Consider the following 19,607-nt stretch of genomic DNA (forward strand, 5'->3'; position numbering starts at 1 on the left):
GGAACTGCAGGACAAGGGGAGCAGCGGGAGGTTACCTGCTGCTGGAGATGGAGAGTGGCTACTATGCGGGAGATGGCAGGAGACCGCCCAAAAGAGGATAACGGAAGGATTTATGAGCACAGCGATAATGAAAGCCAGTTATCCGTGACCATCTTAAATCTTGTCAGAGGGAGGATGAGAGGGGCTGTCTCCAGTGGACAGGTTGGAAGATTTAACGCTGCTGTTCCGCAGCGTAATCGCAAAATAAGCCCCCCCACGCTGGCTGCCGCTCCAGCTTTCAGAGCTGGTTAGGGTTGAATGCCGGCTGCCACAGTCAGAGAGGGCCAGCTCTCAGCCAGCCACAAAGGGAGGAAGGCTAAATAACACAGGAGTCACTGCGGAGAAGCTCAGCATCTTTCCCAAAGACCAAGGAGGGTCATGACACCACCAGGCTGCTGCAGCCCAAATGCAGGATGCACCAAAAGGCTCAGCTCAAAGGCTCAAACTATTCAGCTACTGAGGACATCACGCTGGTCCTGTCCAGTGGCACACACCAGCAGCCCCGCACATCCTTGCTCCCACAGCCTTGATTAATAACGCTGCACTGCCAGCCCAGCCCCTGCAGTGCCCCTCGTCCCAGCCACGAGAATAAGTACACAGCCCTGCAGCAGCTTCCCAAGGGCTGGAGAGGGCCAGATCCTGAGAAGGTCCTTTCCTTGACGGCACAAGGTGTACAAAACCTCTGTCCCCTCTCCGAGCCACTCATCTGTCTCTGCATCACGTGGGTGCTGCTGAGCAGAGCCCATGCTGGGGTGCATGCACACCACTCTGCCTGCACCCCGCACGTGCTCTCCCCTCCATCCTAGCCCTCAGGTGCTTGCACAGCTTGGCAAGCTTGCAGGCCAGGCAGATGTGCCCAGTGGGTAGAGCTTTCAGGGCAAGGGCTTGGGGACTGTGAACTCAGCAGCAATGGGCAAACCCAGGAGCCTCCCCCTGAGCCTGGGGTCCACATGAGATGGGTTGCTTCTATCTCCTGCTAGCCAGCATCAACAGCAAGGAAGGAAGCCCCAGGCTCCAGCCAGGGACACCAGGGCATGAGGGGACAGGGCGAGAGCAGCCACAGCCACTGTAGCTCCCGCATCCCTAGAGTCCGGCCGTGGGAGATGCCTGCCTTCCCCTCTGCATCCAGGCAGTTGCGTTGTGCTTTCCCTGAGAGAGAAAGAAATCAGGTAAGCAATGTCTACAAGCCCATATGGAGGGGCTGGGATGCTGCCCAAGCTTCAGCTCAAAAAAAGTGCACATTTTATGGTATAAATATTTTGGTTTGCCTCCTCCTCTCCAGCCCACAAGCTCCAGCACGGAAACCACAACAGCAGCCCTCATCACAGCCGTTTTGGCAATCGGCTCCCTCTGATCCGCACAGTAACCGGTTTGCTGTAACAAAAGCCTATGCAAACTCACCTGGCTGGCTGGGGCAGAAACCCCCAAACCTGCATGTGACCCCCCCCACTGCCCGCAAAGGCTCACACACCTTCCAGGAATTGCCATGAGTGAGAGGCTTCTGGCAGAGTGGAAGAAGGCTTTCAGCTCCTGGAAGGTGCTGCTTCCCCTAAGGACCACAGCAATTACCACATTTAGGGCCAAGGAGATGGCAGGCTGCCTTGCAGCACCATCTGGCTCTCATGGAGCTGTTTGGTACTTTTTATTCCTGGTATCTCCCATGACAGAAAAGATCTGAGTCCACTCACTTTCCTGTTAACACCTAAAAACTAATGCTTACTCTGAAATTAAAACAATAGCCCCAATGCAACAGGGAATCTGTCCGCCCTGCCGACTGCACCACCTCGCAGTGCTCCCAACACGAGCGATTCCTATCAGCACCAGAGCATCTCCCTGGAATGAATCTCCACTGCCGCACATCCTGCCCTTACCCCACACAACACACCCACCAGCCCACCCCGAGCCACAAGCCACCCCACTTTCCAGTCTCATCCTCTTTTCCTCCTCCCCGTGGCATAGGAGAAGCACTCGGCCACCAGAGCTGCTCTCTGCCACGGCAGGCTTGGTACCCGCCCTGCAATGTGTGAGCGGTGTGGGGAAGACAGGGATGTATCTTCTTTAACTATCAGAGCATCTGCGTCCATGTCTTACCACAGCTGAATGCAAAGGGGCATGAGCTGCCACCTCCTACAGGTGCATGAGGACACTGTGATTAATCCCAGGTGCCAGCCCCAAAACTTTCTCCAAAGACTCAGGCAAGCGTGACAGGAACTTGGTGGTGTGAAAACGTATTCATTTGATTAAAATGGAGAGGAGAGGAAATCTGTCAGAGGTTTTCTTCACCAGGTCCTCTTGGTCCAAGAAAAAGAGAGGGAGAGAGAATTTGTCTAATAAAAATAATATTAAAAGCAATTTTTCACCAGCATATACTTTATGGCTTTTAATTCTTGAGAAATGAGATTGAGTCCCGCCTCCCTCAGCCCTGCTTTGGTTGTGAATGCAGCCAACCAGGCCCAGCCCTTCACCCAGCGCGGTCTCCACAGCAAGTGCCCAGGGAGAGACTGGGAGCAGCTCTTCAAGCTGCTGTTTTGCCTTCAGATGCCCAGAGCAGGACACTTAACCTGCAACCCTTGGTCAGGCAGTGCCTCCCTGCATGTGCGCTCCACAGCTGCACACCCAATGCAAAACCTGTGCTTAGGATCTGCACTTACCTGGGCAAACATTTGTTTTGTGCTCTAATAGCAAGGTGAGCACGCTATTCCCCTGTGTAAACATCTGCTCTCCAGACATAAGCACTCCTGAGCTGTGCTGCGCTCCTCTGTTCAAACAGCCACTTTCTAGGTGAGATCTGCTGCATTCTCCTGTGTCAACAGAGTCAGTGCTTCAGGCTGTCCTGGTCTTCTCTGAGGGTGGCTATTTACCCATGCAAATGCATCCCCCATTTTTAGGTGCGCTCCGTTCCTTGTGCCGTCTCAGCAGATGGGGCTGCAAAGCAGGAGTAGGAAGAAAAGGATGGTGAACAGCAGAGACATAAAAGAATAAAGAGTTAAAACACATAGTGGGTTTATCCTCCCAGGCTAATGTAATAACTGTCTTGAAGGAGAAAGGCAAAGGGAATAGAGCAGTCTCACCTCTCTGGTCTTAGTGCTGGCGCTCCATGGGCTATGGTGACCAAAGCAGGAACACACAAGGAGCGAGAGAACTCAAAACCAGCCAAAAGTGAGTCCTGGAATGGGAAGACTGAGGCTGGAGGGAAGGTACCAGCAAAGCTCCCTGCAGAGCAGGTTTGTGATCCATACCAATTTTTTCATTCGTGACCCCATGCTGATGACATTTGACGCTGGTACAAAGCCAGTAGGCAGCAAGAGCAGATGGAGGGTGCACAGCCCATCACCCAGCAGAAGACAGCTTGGAGCCCACCAGGAGGGGGAACGAGGAGTGCAGCGTGCAGGGCTCAGGCTCATGAGCATGGGGTTAGGAACAGCTGTTTCCACTGCCCACCAAGGGCTCATCAGTTGGGAAGAGCCAAGGGAGAAAATGATCTAAGTCTGACAGTCCAGGAAAGCCTTGATAAACTATGAGTGTGATGGGACCCCAGAAGAGAGAAATGCAAGTCTAGGGTAGGTGTTACAAACCCACTCACAGCAGTCTATGGGGCACTGGTTAGACCCTCAGGAAAACCCTTCAGCATCAACAGATTGGAGAGGTGGCATCACACAAGTTCCCAGCTGTTGTTGTTTCCCCTGGAAAACTTTTTTATCATGACTTTTTCCCCCAGTTTTAGGTTTATGGCAGGACCTAAGATGTGTTTGGTGATGTGTGGGTAAGTCACCAGCATTCAGCCTGCTCTGGATGGTTGTTTGGACTACTCAGCTATTCTGAGGCTGCCTGCAATGGTCTGGGACAGGACTCATGTACCATATCACTTCAGTTTATGTTTCTGTCAAGATGTAAATTCAGAGTATTGAAATGAGCCCCCATAAAGGACCAGGGCTGGGAAAGAGAAAGCTTCTATACCTTCTACAGCACCTAGCCCACGGCATGCCACAGGATGGGGTCATTGTCTTCTCTCTATAGGTGGGGAAGCTGAGGCAGGAAAAGTGAAATTATTTGCCCAGGGTCACTCACCACATGGTGGCTAAGCCAGAAGGCTATCCACATTAAAGAACTCTGCTTAAAAACAAGCAGAGAAGGGCTCCTGAGTGGGCTGGTGAATGGAGGACATGTGGTATAAAAGCAGTATAGAAGAACATAGTTTGCTCAGCCTTGGTAAAGCAAGCTGGCAGTGATGTGATTTTTTTGCTCTAAAAATACATCTGGAGGGTAAACACCAGGGAAGGGGAAAAAGGTATTTAAGCTGAAGGACAATAGTGTGGTAAGAAAACATCCATATTAATGTTGGAAGAAGTAAAAGCAGGATATGGGGAGAAGGAAGGGAGGAATGAATGGCCTGAAGGAAAGACAGGGGAGATACAGGCGGGACAAACCACAGAGCTGCCAGGCAGGGGCCAAGCAGGAGCTGCCTCTCACAGGGGAGGATTCCCATGGGATCGATGCTTTTGCAGAGCTCAGCATCCACACGCTTCCTGCCTGACAATGTTAAATGGAGAGGCAAAATTAGACAATCTTTGGCACCAGGTGGGAGGAGGAGGAGGGGGAGGGCAGGAGTGGGGTTATGGAGGCATCATGGCAGAGATGCTCAGTGCAGGACCTGAGTGGGGTGTGCAGGGAGCATTGGTGAACAAGCTGGCTGCCACCCTGCTCCCCAACATGAGCAGGAGGAAAACAAATGCCTGGGCCGACAGAAGAAGCTGATGCCTCCTGCCCTCATCCCCGCAGGCTTTCTGTATGCACTGGCAGGTGCTGCGGAGAGCCACGATGCCCCCAGGTTGTACATGGCCCAGCAAGGGTACAGATCGCCCAAAATGTCACCAGCCAGCGCAGCATCCCCAGCAGATCAAGTACTCTGTTGTCCACTTGGTTCAGAAGCAGAGCCAGATATTGCTTTCCCACCCCCCCCTCTTCCAGGACCGAGCTGGGATTTCCATAACTGTTAAAAACAAGCCTTTGTTATTAGCCCTGTGAATTATTTATTCTATCATAATTAATGCAGGACTGTTAACGGCCATGGCAAAGCTCTCCAGCTCACCCGTCTGCAAACACTGCTTCACTTCTGCTCACCATTTCAGCATTAAATATGCATCGGGACTGATAAACGGCTTCAGCATGCTGATCGCTGCCAGCCTGTTGAACAAAGTGCTCTGAGCATGGATACGTCCCTTGGGAAGGGCTGTGTTGGGGTAAACCAGAGGTGGCCAGGGGAGGAGGCATCTCCTAAGCAGGACAGGCTTTCTCCCCTCTCACAGCTCATCCTGTCCCCTGCTCTTACCACTGAACAGAGACACCATCCAGGAGATGGTATCTGAGCCATCCTTGAATAAATCAGTCCCCTTGGGCTCTTGCTTCATGTCTGTTGTCTCTCTTTTCAGGTCAAATTTGGAGCAGATGAACCCCTCCGAGTCCTTCTTGCTTCTCAGCCCTGCTAGATTTGCAGAGACACCAGCCAGGGTGCAGGCCTCTAGGGACAGTGACCATGAGACACCAGCATACTCTGGAAGGGTGCCCAAGCCTCCAATGGACAGGAGGAGCTGGAGGCTTCCCCAAACTCCCTAAGCCTTGGCAGAGAAGGACTTGCAGCCACCCCCCTTTATCACTTCTCTCAAGTACCTCTGCAAACACTTCTTTGGCATGAGAGAGGATTTTGGTCCCCTGTTCCCCCATCCCTTCTCACAGGGGACTCAGGTGCTCCTGGAGCAGCACCAGTGCTGGTCACTCCACTGCATCTTGCCCTCCCAGACAGCTGCAGGATGGTGGAGAGAAGCCCACCTCTGCAGAGCATGACACACTGTCACTTGTCCCCATCTACGGCCATTGTCTTCTGTCTAATGGGCAGGTTGTGGGTCAGCAGAGCTGGAGGCTCTGGGTCTTCTGCTGTGGAGGACATGACTGAGAAAGGAGCCTGCAGAGCCAGAGAAGATGCCTCCATCACAGCCCCCGGAGGGGGATGCCTGCTCTGGCTGGGCCTCCCAAGATGCATGAAGAGAAGGGGTGGTCTTCAGTTGCCTTCAGTGGTTTCACAGGGTTTAAGCAAATGCCTAGAAAGGAGTGAGATGGGGAGTAGCTTGCCTAATTAATAAAAACAAGAGGAAAATAGCAGCTGCTCTGAAGCTGCTGAACACTTTCACTCCCTTCACAGACCAGCCCTTAAGAAGTAAAGCAATTCCAGAGTATGAGGCTTCCTCAAGCTCAGTCAGCTTTTAGGCAGAGCTGTGCTGGGAATACCTGGGGAACAGGATCCCATAAAGACAGGTATTACAGGATGCCTCAGGGACTCCCTAACAAGCTCACTATCATTAGATTGGTGAAAAACAAGCCAACCAAGCCAAATCCAGGCTTAGTGCAACAAATCAACCTGCCAGGGATCAACACCTGGGAAGCCTTTACTCCCTACCCCACCAAAATCCCTTCCCATTGACATCCCTCTGTCAGGCTGTGTCCTCCAGGACACCCTGTACCTGAGCACCCCAATGCTGCTCGTTCTACACATTTTTCCTTTTCCAAAACTGCCACTTCTTCTAGTTGGCAGTGGCAGGCTCAAGAGAAAGGCAGGTTTTGATTATGGCTAAGTTTGATTTAAATCTGGAATATGGCTATACAGCACATCGATTTGATCAAGAGACCATGAGAGCAGCAGTTACACAGCCCAGCTCCATGAGATTTCTCCAAGCAGCCTTTCACTGGCTAAGCTGGTACCTGAGAAAGGATTATTTCAAAACATGCAATGGGCTGACTCTAACATGGAGGTCTGAATCCAGCAGCTGAGATTGGGGCTAGTGGAGCTGTTCCCATCCCACCACTCAGGGGATTTAAAACAAGGAGAGAAAAAAGGAAGCATTAAACATGTATTGTCTGGGCTAATCCTGGCCTAGCAGTGAAGTGCACTTAAAATGACCCTTCTCTAAGCCTCATCTCTCTCATTTGATGTTTCTCTTATTCGAGGATCTTTCTGGCTGCAACATCTATTTCTCTGTCAACAGCCCTCAGTGCATCTCTCTTGCTATCTTTAGTCTCGGTTTATTGATCCCTCATTCCTATCTATCCATCTAATTCTTTTGTGCTTATTTCTGCCTGTCATTCGATTTACCACAGTACACCTGTCCTGTTTTACAATGTGTAGCTCATGTCAGCCTCCTTTTTCATGTTTCCACTTCCCTGGTAAGGAGAGACACCAAGCAGTGAACCGCGTGGCAGCCTGCAGTGCCCACACAGCTCCTGGGCAGGGGCTGGGAGATGAGCAGCCCGGCAGACAGAGCTGCTTTCTGTCAAGAAGAAACCCCATCTTGGCAGGGCTGGAGCATCCCCTTGACTGCGCCTGGGAAGGCATAAATATAAATCAGGCAGCAGCCACCCGAGCTGCAATGTTGGACCCTCTGCCCTGTGACTCTTGCTGTGACACACCTTCTGGGAGGAGATTAGTCAGAACCTTGAACACAATGCCATCTCTGAATCCAAAGCACTAGCTATACCCTTGGAGATAAGGGCATCTCTAACAGTGGCATCAGCTCTCCACTCTGGCTGTATCATGGGGTAGCAGCACAAAGCAGGGAACAGGGAAAGGCAGATGAAAGGAGAAAAGAAAGACTGAGAAAAGGGGGAGGATGGAGGTGTGTCCTCAGAGCTGCTCGTTTTATTTTCACCTTTTGTGTCTTCAAAGGGGAACTGGGAAAAAGAGGCCAAGAACAAAGCCCTATCACTTACCCTGGCTCATTAACTCATTATTGTTAATGTGGGCCATGCTGTGCAAGAAGAACAAGGGGAAGGAGAAGGATTTTCTGTCTCAGAGCAGGTGAATAAAGTCCCTTCTTACTCAGCAGACAGCCACTTCTCAGAGGGCTTAAACTGATGGATGCCCAGATTGCCCAGACATCCCTCCCCAGGGTTTGACAGGGCTGAAACCCTCACAAAGGTTCTGGTCCATATTTTCATGCTTTTCTGTGGGACCAAGCACACTAGAGGCCCCATCTCTGGACACCGTGTTTAGTGTGCACATAGTATATTCAGAGTGACACCCAAAACCACTGGGACATCCATATGTCATGAAGGTTGGCAGCCGGAGACTGGTTTACCCTCTGCTGAGGAACTGGGCTTGGAGCACTAACAGAGGCTTAAACTCATCAACAGCCACCACAGCTACATGTGGTGGACAAGGTGGGGTTGGATACCCAGACCCTGGCCAGAAGGTAGGTCTGGATCCTCAGCAAGTGTCAGTCCCATGTGCCTATCACAGCTTTCCTAAGGATGGCTCCTAACTGTAAAGCTCCCTGTTGTTGTCCAGGCAAAAGTAAGCAAGTACATGTACAGGGTGTGGACTCTCCTGGAAAGCCAGCAGAAAGACCAGTGCCCTTCCTGAGTGAGACTGAGGCCCTCAGAAAATCCCCAGGAATCCCCAAATCCTGACCCCACCAAGCAGTGTGAGATGGCTGCTCCCAGGAGCACTCATAAAGGCTGAAGCGAGAACATGCAGCTCCATGGAAATATAGCCAAAGGAACTGCCAAACCTGACACGCCTCTCAGGAGTGGGGACGGATACATATCATGGTGATGATCTCTGGAAGAGCTTACGGGTTTTCACTGAAGGTTCTGTAGGATGGTATCCAGGAGGACAAAGAGCTGCAGGTGCATCCTGAGTCACAGTGGCCTTGTGTGGTAGAAATCCTGGGACTAAACCTTGGTTACTTCATGGCCCATAGCAGCTGAGGGACAAAAAAGCTGCTATCTATCTCCACTACTCTCTCTGAACTACCAGATTGCCCCTGCTTGGGCAAGCAACAACCAAGACACTGATGCAAAGACCATTTTTTGCCCTTCTGCCACAGCCACGAATGAGAGATGAGGAAACAACCACCAGTGGCAGACAAACTGAAGAAGATTCGCACCTCCAACAAAAACCGTCCCCATGTTGTAGTTGCAGCATTTCAGCTAGAAATTGCTTTCACAGAAAAAGGACAATAACAGCGAGGCTACAAGGACAAGTCCTTATTTACAAAGTCCTGTTGGATTCTTGGGAAGATCAGGAAAAAGGGGTAGGATGCAAAGAAGGTTTATGTACTGGCTTTGGGTATTCTAGGGTAAGACTGCAGTCCAGGGCTTCCAAATTAATGGTTCAAATTACTCCCATGCTGTTTGCCATCTGGTGGGCTTTGAAGGTGCATGCTTGCACATCCCGTGCAAGAGTTTCACCACACCTGCTTGGTGCTCTCTGTAACGCTCCTAGGCAGAGAAACTGAGGCCTGGATGGGTAAAGGTGGCTGGACTCCATCACTGTCCCAAAGGGATGCTCCATCCAGGCTTCAGCAGGTTACACAGCAATGGGTACTCCCAGCAGCAGCCAGGCACTCACCAAATCCCTCTTCTCATATCTCCTTGCCCCATCGCCAGCAGCAGAGCAGGGCAAGAGGAGTGAGATCCTGCCATGCACAAGTGCAGGTTCTCTTCCTCCCTTATCTGGCATGGAGCAGCTCATTATTGCACTGTTTCCACTGTAAGCTCATTGGCACCTCCAATGTTGCCGCGTGCTGGAGTGGAAAAGATCTACAGCCTCAGGGCATGAGTCTCACTTTCTCAGACATGTCTCACCTTCAGTAAAATGGTCCCAGCATCTCTTCCCTCTCCTGCCTCCCAAATTCACACCATGTTAAATGCCGTGGTTGTTATAAATAACCTCCAGCTTTACCGTATAAGCGCAGCTCCCACATGCTGGGGAAATCCTTCCACAATTCCCCAAAAGTGCTGGCTCTTGCCTGAACTGACTGCTGAAGCAGCCAAAGGCTGAAACAGCCTTAAATCTCACCAGAACAGAACCAGGACCCTGAAAATCTGTGGCTTTATAATGGGCACCAGGAGAAAACCAGGAGAAAAACAGAAAGAGAATAGGAGCAGAGGAAGGAGGCATGAACACTTGCCCCATGCTCCCCGCCTCCAGCAAGCTGTGGTGCAGGAGCTTCTCGGGCTGACTTGTTTGATTTAAAAGCTGCTCTGCTCCAATGTGGGTCGTGGATGGTTTGTGACCACCAGAAGACCAGGGCTTTGGGGACAGGACATGTTAGGGAACCAAACGTTCATCCACACTGCAGAGAGAACAGAGGGAAGGGAAGGAGGAGTGTGGCAGTAATTCAGCCTTAATTAGCCTCATCAAATATTCATCTGGTAATTTCTCTGAATTTACAGAGAAAGTTAACATCATCAATACGATTCATTGACCCTTTGAAGGTCCTGCAGTGTAAAGCCAACCCACTCCAGAAAGAGAGAACAGGCTGGGAAGAAAGGGCATGGGTTTAAGCAGGCAGTGAAGTGTCATGCGGATGGGAGGCCCCAGGCACTGTGATTTGCTCCCGCAGGGCCTTTGGAGATGCCAAGCTTAGCCTGAGGCCGTCCAGCTGACATGATCCCCCTCCCCTGCGTCCCAGCTGCGGCTGGCACATGGGGACATGGAGCTTGGAGGGTGCCAGACTAGCCATCAGCTGGGGAGCACTATGGCACCCAGTGTAATGAACACTGCGTGGCAATGTCACAAGCTGCCGTGGCAGAAACCAATGCAGAATATCCTGTGCTGGAGCAAGAGGGTGAGGTTGGTGGGTCAATGCATAGCAGCACGATAGTCAGCTTGGGAAGGTCACCAGAACGCTCACCAGTCCTGGCCAGAACTGGGTTTGGAGGTGGCAGCTGAGAAATTCTCTGGGCTGTTGCTTGGCTCCAGAGATAACACAACCCATGCTGATGAGCAGCTAGGAAACATCTCAGCCTGAAGTCCATCAATCAGTAGTAGAGCCTCACCATCCGCCTGGTCTGAGACCAAGGTTGGAGAAGTGAAAAGGAATAACAGCCAACCACTCCATGCAGACAGGTCCATAAGTCTGAGTTCTCACAGAAAGCACAAGCTACGCCCTTCGTGTGTGACAGAAAGCAATCAAGCCAAGGCCAACTCACAGGGAACATTTGCCATTGCTTTGCAGTAGAAAGATTTCTATGAACTGCTAGTTTGCTGGTTGGGGTTTTTTTCATGAGACATTTTCCCTCAATTTGTCTTTCACAAAAGGTCATTTTTAAAGACAGCAGCCCACTGGCGCCCATCACTCAGAGGCTCTGACAAGCCAAAGGAACTGTCAGACCACATTTTCCCTCCCAGCTACAGTCAAGGTTTTGCATTCAACTTTTTTTATTTTCCTAATGGAGTTTTTCCTTCAAGGCCACTGCACTATCAGAAACCAGAGAGCACCAGCACAAGGCAGAACTTCACAAAGGAGAAGTCTTACAATTCAATTTACTGCCAGGGAGATGCCGCAGTAGGCGGCCACAGCGGGAAATCTCAAAGCAGACATTATCCAGGTAGCAGGATACAGAACAGTCCCAAATTTAGGAGCATCCAGACAATGGTGAGATTTGCAGGGATCGCAGGGGGTTGAATAGGAATAAGACTCACTGTGTCCCAGGTGAGCAGGCAGGAGAGAGCATCTGGAAATGGCAGGGCTCCTGAAGACTTTTCTCAAGCAGGGCATGTGTCACCTGCAGACTGCAGAACAGTCAGGAGAGCCCGGTCACTGGGTGCAGGGTCCTCCTCAGCCCTGAGAACAATGAAGAAACTCTGCGAGGAACTTGTTCTGCTCCTGCCAGTCCTTCTGGAGGATGGCACCCAAGCAGGGACCACAGCTGACACGACCCAGACCAAGCCACGCACATGCCAGCATCATGGGGGCTAGCTCCAAGAAAAGCTTGTATCAGCACATATCATTAAGAATAATCATTTACACTTCCCTTTCATTGAGGGGGCTGGAGGTGGGCACGAGCCATGCCTGGGATCCACAGCTCACGCCAGCCCAGATTCATGAGTTCACTGGGATGCGAGGGGTGGTCCAGGGACACCTGCTCGGGACAGCGGTCTGATGGGAACCAGGGACCAGGCAGGAGGGACAAGGGACTGCCAGGACAGGAGGGAAGCAGAGAAGGCTCATTGTGGAGTAGAGCACCTGTTGTTCATAACTGTCATATAGATAAATGATTAAAAAGTCCTTAGTTGAGGTAGGGTGAACTACTGAAGGTCCCAGAATAAACTACAGTGGCAGCACTACGAGCCCAAGCCTTGAAGAGGTAGGCACAGATGATGCAAAAGACCCCAGGGCTACCCACATCTCACGGATGGCAATGTAAATTTGGGAGCCGAGCAAAATCCCTTCCAGGGGTAACAGAAACATCAGAAAGCAGAGGTCCCACTGTCATGATTTAACCCCAGACAGCAACTAAGCACCACTCAACTGCTTGCTCACTTCCCCCCCACCCAGTGAGATGGGGGAGAGAATCAGGAAAAAAGAAGTAAAACCCATGGGTGGAGATAAGAACAGTTTAATAGAATAGAAAGGAAGAAAATACTAATTATAATAATAACCATAATAAAATGACAATAATAATAAAAAAATAATTGGAATATACAAAACAAGTGATGCACAATGCAATTGCTCACCACTCGCCGTCCGATGCCTGGTTAGTTCCCCAGCAGCGATCCCCCCAGGCCAACTCCCCCAGTTTATATACTGGGCATGACATCACATGGTATGGAATACCCCTTTGGCCAATTTGGGTCAGCTGTCCTGGCCGTGTCCCCTCCCAGCTTCTTGTGGCCCTCCAGCCTTCTTGCTGACTGGGCATCAGAAGCTGAAAAATCCTTGACTTAGTCTGAACAATACTTAGCAACAACTGAAAACATCAGTGTGCTATCAACATTCATCCGGTACTAAATCTAAAACATAACACTATACCATCTACTAGGAGGAAAGTTAACTCTATCACAGCCAAAACCAGGATACCCACATATGTGCAAGGCACCAGATGTAGTCAAGTCAGGTGCAACGTGAACTTACAGACTAGTGAAGAAAGAGCTGAGAGTAAGGCCTGCTGGAAAACATAAAACCAGCCTCAAGTGGACTCAAGAGAGAGGAGGAAGAAACTCCCGCGGTGAATGGCACATTGCTCCTGGCAAAGAGCTGAAGGGGGTGATGGCTCATTGCCCCCACCTTTAGGCACGGAGGGGGAGCCCAGTGCCAGGGGCACAGGGGAAATACTGGCTTTTACTTGCACAGAAGCTTGTAACTCCAGTGCTGCTGATGGCATTTGTTAAGTATTGATTGCTGAATCGATAGGCTGTCAGTGTTAGTATCATTTTAACTGGACTAATAATAACAACTGTTCATTGAATTTTTTGTTATATTGTTAAAAGCTTTAATTAGACTAACAATAAATTCTTGGTTTGGCATAAGAAGGTGTGTCTGACTTTTGGTGGGTAACATCCCCCAGCTTGGCTAACACGTCTCTGTCCTGCCCTGCCTCCCAGGGTGGATGGGATGCAGGGAGCTGCCATCCTTCCTATGGCTCAGCACCACGCCCTTCACAGAGACTCTTCTCCAGGCAAAGTCAGAGCTAACGCTGTTTGTGGGTCAGGACACAGACTAACTCACTGCGTCCACCTTGCACGGCTGCCCGACGCAGCCGTTTTGACTTCTGAAATCCCCTTCAGCAACCAGTTCCCACCTTGCATCAAAGGCCTTGGCACACACAGGCATAGTGGAAAAGCACAGAGCTTTAATCTTCAGTGGCTGATATCGCCGCAGAGGCAGGTCAAGGGGATAGCAGTGACTGGCTCACATCAGCCATGCTCCAGGTAGCTGAGCCACATCCCCAGGAGCAGCCCAGGTCAGAGGCAGCAAAGGGAGGCTTTAAACCTCTGCAAAGGACAAGTCTGCCCATGGGAAAGCATCTCTGTACCCATGCAGACAGCAGCATGTTGTTGGTTCATATAAGCTCCTGAGAGTATTACACCATGCTGACCCACTGTAGCAGCAGGGAGCCCTTTTCTCCCACGCATAGGGATCAGCAGGATCCCTTTTTGGGGCAGAGGACATCCCCCTGTGGCTGCTGGAGCTTCCCGCCTGCAGACACCATGGATCTGACCACAGCATTAACCTGGCTCTGAGCAGGGCTGGAAGGATGCTGTGGGGCTGAGTTGAGGTTATTTGCCAGTAAGCAAGATCTCACCCCCACACCAACCCCAGCCAGGGTCCTCCTCTGTTTGCTCCACCTCCTGCAGCCTCCCCCAGGACTGTGACAAGTGCTGTCATGAAGGCTGGCATGGGCCTGACAGTGCCCCAGATTCTGCCCCACTGTTCAATCCCAAAACTTGGCATTTTGTGGGGCTGCTTAACCCTGGCAAAACCCCTCTGTGTGATCCCATCAGCTGCACCTTCTCAGTCCAGAGGCTTTCCCCACCATGAAAACCAGGTGGAGGGATACAGAGGAGCTTGGCAGAGAGCTGGATGGCCCCAGATCCTGCATCTCAAGCAGGGGCACTTTTCCCAGCTCCCCCCAGCACCTGAAACAAACCAGGCATTTCTCCAGCTCCTTTGCATGCCACCAACCCCCACCCCCCCCCCCGCCCCCAAACCCCCCCCCCCGGCTTCTCTCAGCCCCTGTCCCAGTGCCTGGCAGCCTCACAGTCCTCCTGGGGGCAAGAAACAGCCTGTGCTTACAGCCTGCCCAGGGTGAGGGTTCACCACAACATGCTCACTTTTAATTTGCTTACCCAAGCAATAGAGCAGAAATGAGGAATGGCAGCTAATTAAAAGTATCGATTCATGTGGCATTCAAAACTATCCAGAGCAAGCTGGGGGAAAGAGGAATAAGGAGCCTGGAAGAAGAAGAGGGGATAGCAGGATGCACAGATGGGTGTATCCTTGCTCCCTGTGATTTCTTACCATGGGGAAGACTCTTCTGCTCTAACAATCCTGCTCCTACAATGCACTGTTGCCAAGACACTGTGTCTTTTCTTTACCAGAGAAGTCTCCAAGATTCCCATTACACCAGCTCCACATGAACCCTCACTGACGCTTGGCGTGCCCCATGTATTTTTAAGACTAGGTGATGGTAAGCAGACAAAAATCCTGAAATGGGGGAAAAGCACAGTTGGGATGTGTTTCTACAGCAATGGCACAGCACGCTTGAAGGTTACCGCTTGCAGTCCCCTCTGATGTTCACATCTGCGAAGTTGTGTGCTGTTGTCTCTGTGACTCAGGTACATGCAGGACTACGAGGGTCCCTGGGGCCAGCAAATCCAGACAACTTCCAGTCTAGATGGTCTACAGTTCATCTGCTTTGCACACCATTGACTCCTCCCTGCTACAAGAAGATGGTTTTTAGCACTGAAGTCACTGCCTGTAGCTCACATGGGAATGGGAGCAGGGGAGATGGAGGCCATCACTATGGACTCAGGTGTCTGCCACGGCTAGGTTTCTCTAAGTAGAAACACCCAGTTCATTAGATGAGAAAGGTGCTTATGACAAGACGGGAGCTGAGGCTGCCTGTGCCTGGCCAGCGTGGGTCTGTCTGGAGAGGAAGGTGGCTGCTGAATCCTCACTTCTCAATAAGAGCAAAAACTTTGTGACTCAAGAGACAAGCCAAGTGAAGAGCATCTAGATAGTGCTCTGCCAGTGACAGAGCTATGAATAGACCCAGAAGCACCCACAGCCACCCATGAGGTGAGAAACTGCCACTCTCTTGCTCCGCATTACCCATGTCACCATCTCCCCATGCCTCTGTCTTGAGTAGCTACCGGCAGCTGTCCTCATGGGGTCGGAAAAGAGCCAGAAACTGGGACTGAATGCTTGCTCTCCATCCCTCTGATCATACACATCGAGCAGATGCCACCATGGCCTAGATTACAAAGGGAGCAGGGTACCCAAGTGCAGCATCACCATCTGAGGACTCAGAAGCAAGGATGATCCTGCAGGCAAGGACTTTTGCTCTGGCTACGCTCCAAAAGCTTCTCAGAGAAGTGCCAGTGTACCTTTAAAACTTCTTACCTTCAAAACTGCCCTGGCAGCCTCCTCGGCAAGGCTTGCATCCACATCATGGGCCTGGGCCCTGAGACGATCTTCACCCTCTGCCCGGTGCGTTATCAGGGCTTCCTCTGAGCTCTGGGGAAAGCCGTGGGGCATTGCAGGCACATGCTTAAGGCTCCTCCTTCTCCGCTTCCTCCAGCCTATCTTGTTTTCCCCAGACAGCAGCCTGCTCTACCCAAAGCTATTGCAGACCATCCCCCCTAGCAAAGCATCCAGGCAGCTCTTCCCAGAGCACAGCCAGACACAGGGAGAGCCAGCGGCCGCTCACCCGGTGTGTGTGTACCATCCTGCACCACATGCAGGGATCACAGCGCTGGAGGAGATCAAAGGTCCTGCTACAACTGCAGGTAATCCAGCCAGGCAGGCAGAGGGATTCACTCTCTGTTGCAGACTTTATCTGGCTCCAAGAAGGGTAAGCCTAAATTTTCTACTGGATTTTCCCTCCCTCCCCTCCACCCTCTAGTCCAGAAGATGTAATATGACATGTAGCCAAGACCAAAAGGCAATGTTTAGGAGCACGTCCAGGAAAAACATGTCACTTGGGAGAGGAGGGGACCAGGGTGACTGAAGTCTCAGAGGAAGGAGACCCGCAGTCTACAAACATCCCTCTGTCTCTGCACGGTCTCACCCTAACCCAGCTGCGTGGAGGAGACATGTCCCATCTCAGAGGCTAGAGGAACCAGCCAAGGCAGATGTCACCACAGGAGGTGGCAAGCTTACAGGCAACCAGTCCTCTGCCAATGTCACCCAGCCCAAGCCTGGATCCTGGCTTCAAGACCAAACTCAGATGCTACCACTGCAACCCTGCCAAGGCTGCCTGCGCTGTGGAGCTCCCAGCAGCAGGCAGAGCCTGCTAGGCTCTCCCAAACCCCACCTGGCACCAACTGATTTACTGACCACCATCTCGGCTTGAGCCTTTCTCCCATGGACTACCAGCCTGGGGAGTTCTCTTAGGAGACCACCTGCAGGGCTGGGCTGAGGAGGGCACCAGGGAGAGCCCCATGATGGGGCAAGGAAGCCTTCACCCTCAGGACCCTCACACTACTGGGTCAGGGGGAGAAGGGGTGTTGGGAAGGCATCCCAGGGTTTTCCCTCCAAGGGAGACAGCTGAGGAGGCTTCACCTCCCGCTCACCCATTGCCCTGAGCTGCTGTCATGGCAACACATGCTCCGATTCAGGAAGGAATGGGTACTTCTGCTTGTTTAACCAAGGAGGAGGCAGCACCCTGGTATTTTGAACAGGGAAGGAGGAGGGGAGCGAGTGAGACAGTCGGCATGGGAGCTCACACAGAGGCTGACCTAGACCTGTATGATGTGGAGGTCTGCAGCCTCCTGCCACCTGCAAGAGTGGTGCAAATGTCAGCCACATCAGCTCTGCTCCCCATGGCTGGGAAAGGTGCTCTTGGTGATGGTGATGCTGCCCCCATGCCGCTCCGAGACCCCACATGAAAATGGGTGATAGAGGGCTTGAGCTCCACGTGACAAAACCAGGACTGAGCACCCACCAGTCTATATGACATACTGGGTGCTCAGCACTAACCTTCCCCTCCAAAGGGCAGACCACACCTCAGTGAGTCAAGACTCACTGAAACACCTCAGGAAGGTCCTCAGATAATCATGAGGGGCTGCAAAGAAAACACACATTGCCTAGCACCACCGAAACCCCTTTGGCAGTAGCTCCTGTGCTGGTGGGTGGTAGCTGTCCTCTCCAGCCATTTCCCAGAAGCAGCCCCAGGACACAGCACATCCAGCATCACCCATGGACCATGAGAACAAGCTGAGCATAGAGCCTTTTCTTTGAAACCTCACTCATACCTGCAGGACGAGCAGGCAGTGCTTTGATTTCAGAGCTATTGAATTCAAATGATCATGAGCAAGCCATCCCTCCTCCAGGGAACAGCTGCATGACAGTCTGGTGACCTTCTACACCACCTCCACATCCCTGCCCCTGGAGAACAGGTAGAAATCTTGCTCACAGCAGCCCTCTGCATGCAGTGCCTCCCTCCTGGGAAGGCAGCACCAGCAGCACACAGGCAGTCCTGGTTCCCTCAGGTGCAGAGGAGACAAGAGCTGGAGGAGGCAAAGCCATCTAGGGAGTGTTCAGAGGGGCGCGTGCTGGAGAGCTTGGAGCTGCCTCCAAACTTTCCTGATTTTCAAGAGACTTCAGTCCAGCTGAGCCCATAGTAAAGACACGATGCAGTTAGGAAGACAGAGTAAGACTGGAGCTTGCCCACTGCTTTGCACCACTGAGGTCTTGGCTGGACAGCCAGACTCCATCTCAGCAGTGCAGGGCAGACTGCTGCGGCATCACAGCGCTATGGAGAAGACCATCACGAAGTTCAGCAGCACCAAGAGCTGCCCCTGCCATGCCACACGCAAGAACTGCAGTCATGAGGGATCCCAGTGAGCCATGAGCCAACCATCCCCACAACCTCTGTGTTTCACACCTTTTCCCCAGCTCTGCATGTACCACAACAGGTCTTCTCACCAGGGTGAGCCTGCTGTGCTGCAAGACTCAGCAGCTTCAGGCTTCATGCCAGACCCTGAGCTTGAAGCCAGGCCTACTCTGAAATCCCAAAATCCAGTGGTCCAAACTTGTATGAAACCTGCTTGCAACTTGCTGACCTAACTTACCTCTGGAGAAGGGGCAAAGACAGATGGTCTCCTGTGCTGCAGTCTCCAGCCCTGCTGTCCACAGCCTAAAGAAAAGAGGTTAATTTGGGCCTTTTCTTAAGAAAAACAAAAAGCAGGCAGCCAGGAGGCAGGAGTTATCACCGTTGTGTCCTGGCAAGCTCTCTCCATTTCCCCCAGCTGTGAAACAGGTACTTAGACTTCCCAGAGGCCGATGAGAGAGCTTTTTCTGGGTATCAGCAAGCAGTGATTATTTCATTCCTAGAAGCAGTGCTCAGAAAGGAGGAGGGAAACCCAGTACCATACAATGCATTTATGGTTGATTCACCCAAGATCCCAGCCCTTTTCCTGCAGCTCTGGTAGAGGCAGGCAAGGTCTGAAGAAGCAACCTTTGGTAGCAGCACTTTTGCAGAAAACATCCACCACAGAAGGCAGGGGGTTCCCCTGGTTTGATGGCACTGGAAGGGGTATCTGCCTGGTGAGGGAAACACATTCCCCCCCCGGTCTGACCTCTCTGAAGGTCAATATATTTGCTCCATATTTAATGTCTCCCATCCACAACACACAGCTGAGAAAGCTTCTGTTGTATAGAGGATTATTTTTTGCAATGGGAGAGATCTAAAAGAAGGAAACAAATGATAATATATGGACAAAACGGTTTGATGTACAGTGCATGGGCAAGTCTCTGCAGGGCACTGAGGAGACCCTTACAGTGGGCACCCTCAGGTTTTCCTCCTGGATACCAGCTCTCAGGAGCAGCCTTTGGCAACCCCGTGCTCCCCATCTCCAGGAGAGCCTTATGGGGAAAAGGCATGTACCGAAACCACCTGCAAAATGGGCAGCAGCCAAAGCTGTATCTGCTGTGCCCCTTGTCCGCTCTGCCGGGAATTTAGGCAGCCCGCAAGTGCAGCTGTGCCATTGTGTGCTTCGCTCCAACATCTGCCTGTCCTGCTCACTGAAAAAATCACGGAGCTGCTGCTAATTTCATTAGCAGGCC

The 19,607-nt window shown here is 51.7% G+C and overlaps 1 protein-coding gene across 1 annotated transcript in view; it reads left to right on the forward strand.

Annotated features, from left to right (window-relative positions):
- The window catches only part of LOC126050292 (gamma-aminobutyric acid receptor subunit gamma-4), a 338,971-nt gene that overhangs the window by 87,523 nt on the left and 231,841 nt on the right, over positions 1-19,607 (forward strand). The window lies entirely within an intron of this gene.

The sequence above is a fragment of the Accipiter gentilis genome, chromosome 24 (assembly GCF_929443795.1).
Source record: "Accipiter gentilis chromosome 24, bAccGen1.1, whole genome shotgun sequence".
Taxonomy (NCBI): domain Eukaryota; kingdom Metazoa; phylum Chordata; class Aves; order Accipitriformes; family Accipitridae; genus Astur; species Astur gentilis.